General features: G+C 47.3%; 1 protein-coding gene across 2 annotated transcripts in view; it reads right to left on the bottom strand.

Annotated features, from left to right (window-relative positions):
• Positions 1–11,321, bottom strand: part of Hecw2 (HECT, C2 and WW domain containing E3 ubiquitin protein ligase 2) — a 362,611-nt gene extending 351,290 nt beyond the window's left edge. Inside the window, exon 1 of one of the 2 annotated variants that reach the window (XM_028886428.1) lies at positions 11,250–11,321. The gene's annotated coding sequence lies outside the window, so the exon portion shown is untranslated. Of the gene's footprint in view, positions 1–10,016; positions 10,689–11,249 lie in introns of those variants that run through there. The other variant, XM_028886412.2, reaches the window with a different exon arrangement.
• Between the last annotated feature and the right edge of the window lie 1,148 nt (positions 11,322–12,469).

Genomic DNA, 12,469 nt, shown 5'->3' with positions numbered 1-12,469 from the left:
TAACTTTAAAGTATCCTGTCTACCTTTTGCCTTTGGGCTTCTTTCTTTTCTTCCTTCTGTATATCTTACTTTCACTCTTACTCCGTGGCTGGCTGTGAAGTTGGGTAACTGTCCCCTTGCATCCTCCTCCTTCCTCTCACTCCTTCTTTTTTCACTCCTCCCAGATTTCTCCTTCTATATATCCTCTCTGTCTGCCAGCCCCACCTATCCTTTCTCCTGCCTCACTACTGGTCATTCAGCTCTTTATTAGACCATCAGGTGTTTTAGACAGGCACAGAAACACAGCTTCACAGAGTTAAACAAATGCAACATAAAAGAATGCAACACATCTTTGCATCATTAAACAAATGTTCCACAGCCTAAACAAATGTAACACATCTTAAAATAATATTCCACAACTGCAGTAGAGTATACACACAGTGTGTGTGTGTGCATGTGTGTGGGTGTCTGTCTGTCTGTAATTATAGAAGAAGTCATGAATTTGGGGAGAGAATGTAGCAGGGGTCACAGGAAGAACTGGAAAGGAGAACAGGAGATGCGGGAACGTTTTAAGTACAGTGTATTCACATAAAAATTTCTCAAAACACGACTTTTTAAAAACTTTCAAAAGATCTATGTTTGAGGAAATAGGCATGTTTAACTTTACTGACCAAAATGTGTTACCCCATGATATGTACAATTGTGTGTTATATACAATTTGCAAATATATTTAATACGTAAAGGAAATACTCCGTGTGTGCGAGGTGCAGATTCTAATTCGGCAGGTCTGGCAGAAAGCCCAAGAGTGGTGCAGATGCTGCTAGCTGTGAGCCGCTTCCAGCAGCAAGGTGCCAAGAGGCCTTTGATGGAAGGTTCCTGAGAGAAAGTTATGTAAATGACTTAGACCTCCAAGTCACAGTCTGTCGATTTTAAAATACAAAAAAAAACGTTCACCTCTTAGCATTCCGTGCCAACCTAACACCTCATTTACATAAATAGTTGCCTTTTTATAAAGACCCACAAAGAAGAAACAGATCGTTCCTTTAGCTTAGGCATTGACTATTGTATGTTCTCTATGTGATCAATACTGGGCACTATACAGAGCATTGGCTAGACTTCCATATGGTCACAATGATTACAAATCTAGATAACAAAAAGACGAATGGGTAACAACTCTCCAAAGCAGCAAAATGACTAAACCTTAATTACTAATAGATTAATAAAAATAATGGAGCCAAGAAGGAAAATATCAATATCAAAGAGGAACATGCCAAACTAGACTCATTCCCCTCACACGGATATCCACCTCACCCCCACCCTCCTGTCAATCACTGACAAAGAAGAGACTTTGACTTCTAAGAATGTCTTCAGGAAAGGGAGAGGGAGTTTGTCCAGAATGGCGGGGGGTGGGGGTGGGGGTGGGACTGGACCATTAGCTTTCAATTGTGTATCAAAAGGCAATTTGAGGCATGAGGGTAAGTAGGACTGATGGACATTCTGGATCTTTCCTGTCGCAGAAGTACTGAGCAAGAACTGAGTCTGGGGTGTTCGTGAGATGAAAGAAGACCCACCAAAAGAATCCTGGGTAAACGAGGCATGGGACTAATCTCCCAAGAACCTGGTGAGCACCCTTAACAAACCCTGGTGAGCATTTCCATGCAGAAAGGCTACACAGTATGTCTCCGGGGCCCTTTCCAGCTTTCCCTCAACTGCCAGACAAAAACTTCCGTTTTCCTCTAACATACCATTTTTACCTGAGTCACCCCAGTCATTCCCCTTCCTATGGGAAGACTGTGGATGTGTGAAAGTCTATATAAGCAAACACAAAGAGACACCTGCTCGCTCCCTTGGACGGGCCCTGCCATCCTCTGCATCCCTGGTCCTCAGCTCTCACAGACCTTATTTTTGTTCTATCCTCAAGCATCCTGATTCTCCTCCGAAACCCGTCAAAGCTCCCCTTCCCGCTCTCATGCAGTGAGTGATGACTACGACTTCAGGTCGATCCAGCCACTCCATCCAAGAGGTCTTGGTTGTGCATTATATTCTACTGAAACGCCCCATCTCGTCACACGTGCATTAATCATGAGCGCATGCTTGCTTGTCCTTGTCTCTGCTGCCCATTTCACACATAGCACAGAGCCTAGCCCATAAAAGAGTCGCAACATTTGTTCAATGAAGAAAAATAAATAGTTTTGGCCTAGCGCTCAATAACAATCATCACTACAAAAAAAAAAGTCATTAGACCAAGGGTCCATGACTCCATCTTTACTAAAGCCCAAGGAGGGAGGAGAGGAAATGCACCTTCCTACGAGTCGGGGTTAAATATCCACGTGTGCATTACCTGCTGGCTGAAGCAGGTAAGGCGTGGAAAGCACACATTTCCCCTCCCGGAAGCTCTTTGCTGGCTTGCCCTGGAGAGCAGCTGGCAAACGTGATAATACAGGACAGGCGCTTGGAATGCCTTTTCTAGCTTAAAGATGCCAACTCCAGGCTCAGCAGAGGAAGCTGGGGAGGGGAGCGATGAAGGAGAATGAAGGGAGGAAGAGGGGAGGCGTACACAGGGAAACTCTAGCAGCACAGGAAGACCACTGGGAATCATTTGTCACTTGTAGGTGGGGCCAAGAGCAACACAGACCACACCCTGAAATCCTTGGCACCAAGTCCATTTCTCTGAAGCAAAGCAGTAAGGCAAAAGCCTAAGAAAGGTCCTGCTCATTCGTCACACACTGCCCAACTTCCACCTGCCTCCCACCCACCTAGTAAGCAACCGCTGGGTCCCTCCCACCACAGTTCCCTACAGGCTATCCGATATCAAGTGTCCTTTTCTTCGTCTTTTTATCCTCCCGATCTGCTGGTACCACGCTCTGTTCGTTTGAGCATCTATTCTTCAGTGAATCACTGAAAACTACTGTGTATTACTTGAAAGACCATCCGAGCCTGAAAATATTACTTCCCTGACCCTTTGGGGTCATGCGGACCTTCAACACTAGTAAAGAAATTCATGTGGAAGCTTGTGGTATGCTGTTTTAGTTGTTAGCAATCCCCTGCCCCCCGCCCCCCGCCCCCCCCCCACTTTCCCCGCCCTTGCCATGGTTTAATGTGAGCAAAGTATATTACTGAGATAAGCCACTGGATAGGATAGAGTCAGTCTGCAGCAACATCATGATGAAGACTTTCTCAATACACACATACCTGACTACCTGACTCTGCAGATAAAATATCATATAAGCATCTGTCCAGCCAGTGTACATCAGCATGGAGAAGTATCTATACTCACTGCCCAACAGCTGGCACAGTACATCCCAAGTTCAGGAAACATAATTCGGCTGTAACCATAATCTCTCAGCGTTTCCTCGAGATGAGAAAGTGCTGCATGGTCCTTGGCAGCATGTGGTTGGCTGCTAGTTACAATGTTCCCTCACAAAGCCTTCACATTCTTTGGTCAGCAAGACAGGCTAGAGGGTAAAGATGGAAAGATGCTTGACATGCAAACACAGCAGCCTGTTTGCACTCTGGGATCCACACAGAGGTGAAAAGAGAGAGCTCACACCACGGAGTGACCTCCACATGTGAACCATGGTACGCGCGCACACATACACACACACCACCACCACCACCACCACCACCACCACCACATTCTTGTATGTATCTAAACCAGTGAGTGCTCTTACAGTCCCCTCCGAAGTATCTTTTCTAATCTCATAAATGGTGGCTAACCAGAATGAAAACCGCATCCCTCGTAGCACAAGTTTTCAGCGATCAGTCACAAAGCCTCACCAAGCACTCCTCCCTGAACTGACGCCAAAAGCCGATTCACACTCACGTGACACGCTGTTCCACCCAAGCACAAAGCGAAATGTCTGCTATCGCGTGCTTGACGGCACTCACTCTTCCACACTCCAGTCCAGTGATGTGGTCCAGCAGCCGACCGCATCGTTCCACGAGGAAATCCTGTTCAAAACTTCTGGTTTCTAAGGAGAATGTCTGTCTTTAGCTTCCCAGATGGTCTTCCAAGCGTCTTTTCAATAAGATGCCCATACTTGTTTTCAGCATTCTTATGTCCTCTAGTAGACTAGTCGAGCTATGGTCTCGGACCTGCCCTTAGTCATATAACACATGGAACTGGTAAGAGAAGCGTTATTATGGCTTGTCCTGGAAAACCTCAATGGGGTAACAGAGAAGCCACTGTGCTTTGTTTGAAAATGACACAAACGTATCATGGCCTCACACCACTATTGGGCACAGTTTCGTAACAGGCATTGATTAAGGATTTGCTGCCAATGGAGATCGGGAATGAATGGACGGTGAACCCGCTAAAAAGTTACTTTGTCATATTGTCATTATTTCCATATGCACTGCACAGATTCCCTCGATCTAATGCAAAGAGATTCACATTTATATTTTTGCACTGATATTCCCTTCGCTAAACATGGTGATGGCACACTGGACCACGGCACTTAGATCAATACGGGTTGAATAACCCTTCATGGTACAGAACTTTCCACTTGAGGAATCACGTGGTACTCAAAAGATTTCAGATTTAGAGCATTTTGGATCTCAGAGTTCAAATTGGGTATGCTCAACCTGTTATTTTCATCGCTGTGGGTTACACTTCTGTCTGTGGACCATTTTTAAATGACTGGCCAAATTTTACGTAACAGAAATACAACTTAATAATAGTAATAGTAGGGGCCTGGAATGTAGTTCAATGGTAGATTGCTCCCCTAACATGCATGAAGTCCTGAGTTCAGTTTTAACCTATACACACACACACACACACACACACACACACACACACACACACACACACGGGAGAGATAGAAATTGTAAAACACACTTTAATAAATAAAAACTAAAAAAAATATAGAATATATATTAAACATGAAATGGACCATTAACAAAATGTAGGTTATATATACTGATTGATAGTCTTCTTTATGAGTTTCACAAAAATATAATAGGGGACTGGAGAGATGGCTCTGCAGCAGTTAAGAGCCATGCTTGATCTTCCAGAGGACCTGGGTTTGATTCCAAGCACCCACATGGTGTCTCACAACCATCAATAACTCCAGTCTTAGGGGATCTGACCCCCTTTTCTGGCCTCCATAGGCACAGCACACATGCGGTGCACAGACATCCATGCTGGCAAAAGATCCATACATATACAATAAAAAATGTTAAAAATGTTTTTAAAGAAGACATAATAGAATGCCTGCTGAAATCATAGTGACTCTCCTGTCTCAAGGCCCTACACAAGCCTTACCACACCATGCTACTTCTCTGACCTCAGTGCCGACCCCAATCCCGTCCTCCCAGGTATCTACAGAGCATCATACCAGTCTCCTTGTGGATCTCTGAACACATCCAAATACAGATCGCCCAACAGACCAAACGTTTGGATTGGCCCTTTCCTCAACCTGCAATTTTCTCCATCCTGTAAATACGTAAGTGTATATACTCTGTCATATTTCCATATACACTACACAGATTCCCTTGTTCTAAAGCATAGAGATTCGCATTTATATTGGCACTGATATCCATTTCCCTACACATGCTGACAGCACACTGGGACTTCAAATCTCCGTTTGGGGTCACTTTCTCCGCACAGCACACTCTGCCACATTTGCCATTCCGCCGTGCTACATCATTTCCTTCTTTGTTTGACTTATTCTCCAGGCCTCCCATAGCATGAAAACTCCACATGGGTGGCACTCGTTTTATTCTCTGGCATACAGCCAGCACCAACATCAGACACTAACTCATAAAAACCCAGTTGAGTGAGTACAGTGAACAAGTGGAATTCTTCCTTTTCCCCGGTAACCACCGATCTGTGGATGGATCTCTCTTTAAGACTTAAAACAGAACATTGTAGGCAATCGAAATTCTAAGCAAAAACATTGTAGCAACAAATGGTGTTAAAACCAGACAAGATCAGGAACTGATTTAAAATTTGGAAAGACTAAATGCAGAGAATTCGTTTAAAAGCCAATCCATGGAAGAAATTAAATATGCAATTTCCTAACGACCACGGCTTCTTAGTGGTTTGTTTTATCCGCACAATAGCCATAACTATAAATATCCTGTTAACATATGCAAGCACACACCTAAACATACAAGTTGAACAAATACAGAAGAAGCTAAGGTGAATTTCTTTATATAAAAGCTAGCAATCTGAAATCCAGGTGGAGACGTATGTGCACTCAGACGACTCAAGTTCCAGGCCAACCAAAGCCACCTAAAAGACCAAAGTTCACAATTTTTTTTAGGTTTAGTTATTCTCTTTATACGTGTGCATGTGTGTGTGTGTGTACTTGCCTGTGTTTGTGCACACCACATGTGTAAATTTGCCTGTGGAGGCCAGAAGATGATGTTGTATCCCATGGAACTGGTTGTGAGCCACCTGACTGGGTGCTGGGGGCCACACCTAATCTGCAAGGACAGAAGGCACTCTTAACTGCTGAGCTAGCTCTCCAGCTCCCCAAGTTCACGATCATAATTAGGATAGCCATACATGCTGGTTTCCCTGGTGTAATGTTTAATCTTGACTGTAAACTTACTTACTTGGATTTTAAAATCATCATGGAAATGAATCTCGGGTCACATCTGGAAGGGACTTTCTAAATGGGCTTAAGTGATATGGGAATATAAACAATTCCCAAGGGCTGGGGTCCCAGACTGAATACGTAGGAGAAAGCCAGATGAACAGGAGTTATTCATTAGTTTCTGATTCCTGGCTGTGGATACAATGTAACCAACCACCTCAGAAATTCCATCTTGCCTGCCATGATGGACTCCATGCCCTTTAACTATAAACGTAATAAACCCCTCCTTCTTTAAGTCAGATATTTGATCATAGCAACAAGCAATGTGACTTAGAAATCCAAGCTAGTTCTGTTGGTTGGCTTGGTGCCCTTTCCAGTTAGTACCACATTCTACTCACAAACATGTCCTTGACTGGAAAAAAAAAAAATTACTTAGTCATCATATTTCTAAAGGAGATAAATAAATTTTATTCTTATTCAGATCTGCTGACCAAGCTGTTAAGGACTTTGGTGGCCTGAGTGCTAAGAAGGAGACAACCCATAAGTCATACCTCCTGGCCAGCACTACAAGTGAACTGTCAGAAACAGACACGTTTCCCAGCAAAAGTCATGGAATCAGGGGCCCAAAACTTCATATATAGAAAGCCCAAACCCTCATCAGGTTACTCGGACAATGAAAGTTTGCACAGGCTGTATATTTTATTTTCTTACGCGTTCCCTGTGAAACGCTGAGACCAAAATCCCACTGGAAACAGAACAGAGTACAGAGAACAAAAGCGTCCCTATTGTCCGGGGAAACTACAAGAATGTGGAGTCAAGACTATACAGAAGCATCTGTGTTCTGGACTCTCAGCAAATATCCAAGAACTGTGTCTCACCCTAGATGGTGGAGCAGGCATTCATGTGTGTAAGCACCACATAAACACTCAATCTACAATCAAGGTTTGGAGCAACTGTCCTCCCAAATCGCCAGGAGCCATCCAATTTGTGTCAGCCTTAAATAAAGGGCAAGAGGTAACTCTTGCTGTCTTGAAGACAGTAACAGGGGCTGAGAACCACAACAGCCTCTTCAGGACTTAGCACGCCTTCCCTCCACGTGCAGAAATGGATCTCATTCTTTCATTTTCCCCACCATGTCTTTTTCTTTTGTATTTTTCAGGTTCAACTGTCTTATTTTCTTACTGAATATTTAAGAAGTAAGAGACTGACACTAAGCACGCTCAAAATCTGGTGTCAGCTAAGCACGGTGGTACACACCAACAATCCCGGTATTTGGAAAACAAGAGGACCTTGGTTTCAAGGCCAACCTAGGCTACATGGTGAGACCCTGTCTCACAGAAAGAAAGAAAGAAAGAAAGAAAAGAAGAGAGAAGAAAAGAAAAACGGAAAGGAAAACTGAGGTCAAGAGAGGGCTGGTGAATATCACCAAGACGCCTTCATTTTCAGAGTGATCATATAATTTATCATCCGAACCAGGAAACTTTTAAAAGTGGAGATAAGCCAGTAGTAACAAAATGGACCATCGCAGGCAAACCAGAAGGTCTGGTCGCCCTTCTAATCTCTCCTCCATATCATTCACATCCTGAGGCAGCTTCTTGGGCCTGGAGAAGGGACCCTGCCCCTGCTGAAGCAACTAAACTTCACGCCCAGGCCTAGAAACAACAAAGTGTCTTAGGCTGCTAGTTCCTATCCAACACACCATGCTGAACTACCCCATCCCCCACCACCACCTCCTCCACCCCCCCAACCTCCAACCCCCCACCTCCATTCCCCCACCACCTCCTCCACCCAGGATTAAGCAGGTAGCTGTTCACTACTGAGCGCTACAACAGGCCAGGTCCGGAACAAGCCCAAGCCAGGAGCGTATTCTCTTTCAAAGGAACAATCACGACATGGATGGCCACCCATGAGGACACAGACATCGGGCACAGACTGAATAGCAAGGATTTAGGATATCAGATCGTTGCATTGATAACAGAGTACATTCAACACCCAGCAGAGTCCCAAAGCCATCCCTTCCTGCAAACAATCCCCAAGAAAGAAAGCCATTGTATCTGTCCTCAAATACAGTAACAACTTGGATTTCTTTTTCATTTGCTGAGGTCAGTGTCAGTGGTGAAAAGAGTCTGAAAAGAGCAAGAATGAATGTTTTCCTCCTTGGAGCACAGGGCCCAAGTTCTTCAGAGTCCCAGCTCTTTATCTCAAGTCTCTTGCACAGCTCAGCCAAATGCTATTGGATCATGAAGTTTAGTCTCATGGCTGGTTAAATAAAAAAAAAAATCAATTTGCTGAAATATTTTCCCTCACATTCTTAACAAACGAAAACCAATGTTTGGTCAAGTTGCAATCTAGAGCATGAAATCTACAGAAGCAGAAGACCTACAGCTGGATTATCAAATGTTCAGAATGACTTCGAGTTCCTCACTGACATCGTAACGCTTCACAAAGATGCACTGCCAAGAGGCACCCCAACCTATGATGGGTGTCACAGGGAAGCAAATGTCTAGGGACAGGTACATCATCGTGGAGGTAAAATAATGCCCAGAGTTGAGAGTTTGGGGGCAAAGGTGGAGGTCAGGAAACCACCTGCCAAGGAGATATAAAAGAAACCAATTCAAACGGATGCAGATGACGCTGAGGTCCTGGCAGCTTGGAGACATTGGGAGTCCAAGGTGCCAAACATACGCAGGGACCAAGAGAAGTGGGACTATTCCCCCCCAAGGTGGTAAGATACTTTTAAGTTCAAAGGCATCTATCTGTGTTGCTGCAACTGTTTAAACTGTCTTACCTATGCCAATGTAGTAATAAAACAAACAATTCAATGATGAGTTTTGAAATGTGGAAAAGAAAGAAATTATGTCGGTTGCTGGATAACAAATGTCCCCTTTAAGAGGTCAACATTATGACTTTCTTGCCTTTGGCCTCACTTTGCTGCGCCTCCCAATAACACGGCAGACAATCTCTAAGTGTGCAATGCCCCTTTCTGCCTGGCTCCTCCTGTCTGCTAGGGGCACCATCTGTCCCACGCTACATAAACAATCCCTGCAGGAACCTTCTGATGACCAAACAGATTAGCGACATCCAGATCTTGACACCATTAAAGACATCCCCCTCAGATTAGGACACTGGCCCTCATAACTCCAGAGACAAACTTAGGAACTAAGCTTGCTTTGTTTGTAAGTAAAGTGACTGACATTTTAAAGATAACCTCTTGGCACATAAAGCCATCTGTTGGGGGGGGAGGGGGAGGGAAAGAGAGAGGCTGACTCTCTAGGCAATAGAAGAAATGAGCCCTTCAGGGAATAGGAGAGGCAGTAAAAAGAAAATCATATTTACAAGGCAAACAAATGCACCAAATTTCACAATTTCTAATAAAAGACTACTGATTACTCAATTTTTCTACTAAATGACAAAGTACACACACACACACACACACAAAACTCTTCAAAAAAAGAAACAAAAACAAGTTGTACAGTTTGGCAAAGACATACGTACAAGAATTCCGAGTTTGCATGACTCAAGAGGAGCAAAGCAGAAATCTTATCCACAAAGGCTAAAGGCCGCGGTGAAGTTTGCCTCTCGTTCACCTCTGTCCATACGATCACCGACGCTGTCCTTTTCCAAGTTTATTATTGACTGAACCCTTTTAACTCTACTCGCGAGCTCTCTGTGCTGACTCCAAAGGCTCCCAACTCGAAAAGAAATAACTGTGCCCGTGGCGGTGTCCCTAAAATTAATCATAATAAACGAAAAGCAGCTGAGCGCCGCTCACGGAGAAGAAGACACAGGCATAAGGAGCCAGACCTCTGCAGCTGTACGTCCTCCCAAACGTCTACGTCTAATTCTGCAGCCCGGGTTTCCTCCAGGCCCCAAGCTCCAGCAGAGGATGCTCACCACACATTCCAAACAGAAAGCAAATGAAGCCGCCTCCTCCTCCTCTCCCTCGAGTGATGCTCACAGGAGCCCCCAAGTCCCAGCTCCTGGGGAAATCACCGAATCAGCAGGCGCGTCCGGCGCCCGCCGCCGGTCCGCCGGGCGCTCCGGGGAGCAGAATGTCAAATGAATGACCGACCCCGCGCCAGGGCGCGAGGGAGCCAGACAAAGCCGCCGCCCGCTAGCTACCTGCGGGGCGAGCGCGGGGCACGGGCCGCGCACTCACCTGGGCCGGCGGGCGGGCGGGCGGGCTGCGGGTGGGGACCCGGCCGAGGCGGGAGCGCGCCCCGCAGTCGCCGCGCGCGCGAGCCGCCAGTGCGCGCCGCGGAGGAAGGCGGCCGGCCGGCCGGGCTGGCAGGCGGGCGGGCGGGCGAGCTGGCAGCTCCGGGGCTGCGGCGGCGGCCGCGGCTACGGAGCCCCTACGCGGCTCCCGGGGACCCTGCGAGCGTCTCAGCGACCGTCCCCGGCTCGCCTTGGAGCCGGCATCCTCCCCGGCACGCCGCGACCCGACCCTCGGCGCTCCCGAGGCGGCTCTGTGCGCCGCCGCCCACCCGCGGTTACGCCGCGCGACCCGCCGATTGTGTCGAGTCAGCGGCGGCGGCGGCGGCGGCGGCGGGGACGCGCGGAGCCATGTCTCCCCGCGCTCGGGGGGCCCCCCGGGCGGGCGCCCGTTTTGCTCGCTCTCCAGGCGTCGCCCGCGAGCCGCGCACCGGCCGCCCCGCGTCCCCTCGCCGACGCCCGCCTCCTCCCCCCCCGCCCCCTGCATCGCCACGGGTCCCCCGCCGGCTTGCTCACCTCCAGCCGCGCCGCCCTGTCCGCCGGACGCCCGGGCGGCATCTGCTCGCACCGCGCTGGGGGCGCTGGGCAAGGGAGGAGGGGCGCCTGCACGTCGGGGACCCCGGGAGCTTGACCCAGCCGAGCCCCCGGGGAGAAGCGGCCAGACTCCCGGCCACGGGACCTCCCTCAGGACGGCGCTCCGGAGCGAGCGGGGCGGGTGCCGCTGCTGCCGCTGCTGCTGCTGCTGCTTCTGCTGGGCGGAGGACGAGTTAGGCTGCGGAGCGAAGGACAGGAGCGTTCCTAGAGGCTTCGCGAAGGATGAAGGGGACCCGCTGAGGTCATGGAGACAAGTCTTGTTTCTAAATTCTACCCCAAAAGCTGAGTCAGGGGCGCCATGCCTCAGTTTCCCCACCTGTAAGGGCAAGACAGTAACACGTAGGTCACACACACACAGGGTGGGGGTCAAGATGAAAAAAAAATGTATTCTTAAAATCGCACTTGGCTCAGAGAGGACACTCAAAACTCAGTTTTGCTATGTAGATGTGTGGCGCTTTCCATGTGTTTCTTCTGTGGCATCTTCTCTGAGTCAGTCTCATTTTAGAAAAAAAAAATAAATGTGTAATGCTGAAATATAAGACTTACCCCTATGGTACTTACATGGTGCCTATATAGACATGGGAAAGAGCCACTTGGTTCCTAGATTAACTATATTAATACAGGAAGTAAAACAATACTTCCTCACCCCAAGTAATGGATATGCATACTTTTTGAATGTCTGTGTTGAGTATTAGGTATCTCCCCAACTCTCCTTTTCTAGTAACAGGGCTTCCTATTGGTCCCTCACCCACAATGAGTCTCTGGTTCCTTGGATACTGGCAGACCCCTGGGCAGGCCAGCCATCATCCTCTAGAACGCAATGTTTGACTGTGGGGTGGACATATGAGTTCAAAAATTCAGTGTGAAGCTTTCCTCGGGTCTGTTCAGAAAATGTAAAGCTATTAAAACTAGTCTCGTTAAAGCTGGAAGACCTAAGCCAGGCGGCAAGGACCGCTAGAGTTAGCCAAGAAGCCAACCAAGGTAGGAAAGAAGAAGAGGGTGCGTGGCCCGAGAAGGAAGCAAAGGTGTCAAATCATCTCCCTTTTTATTTATGTTCCGTCACAGGTCACAAAAACAGCCCTGATGCCTTTGCCCCTAAATCTATCATCGCAGGCATCATTGATGGAACACATGCTATCAGA

The sequence above is a fragment of the Peromyscus leucopus genome, chromosome 13 (genome assembly GCF_004664715.2).
Source record: "Peromyscus leucopus breed LL Stock chromosome 13, UCI_PerLeu_2.1, whole genome shotgun sequence".
Taxonomy (NCBI): Eukaryota; Metazoa; Chordata; class Mammalia; order Rodentia; family Cricetidae; genus Peromyscus; species Peromyscus leucopus.
Note: the sequence above shows the minus strand (reverse complement) of the source record. Positions and strands in the feature narration are given on the sequence as shown.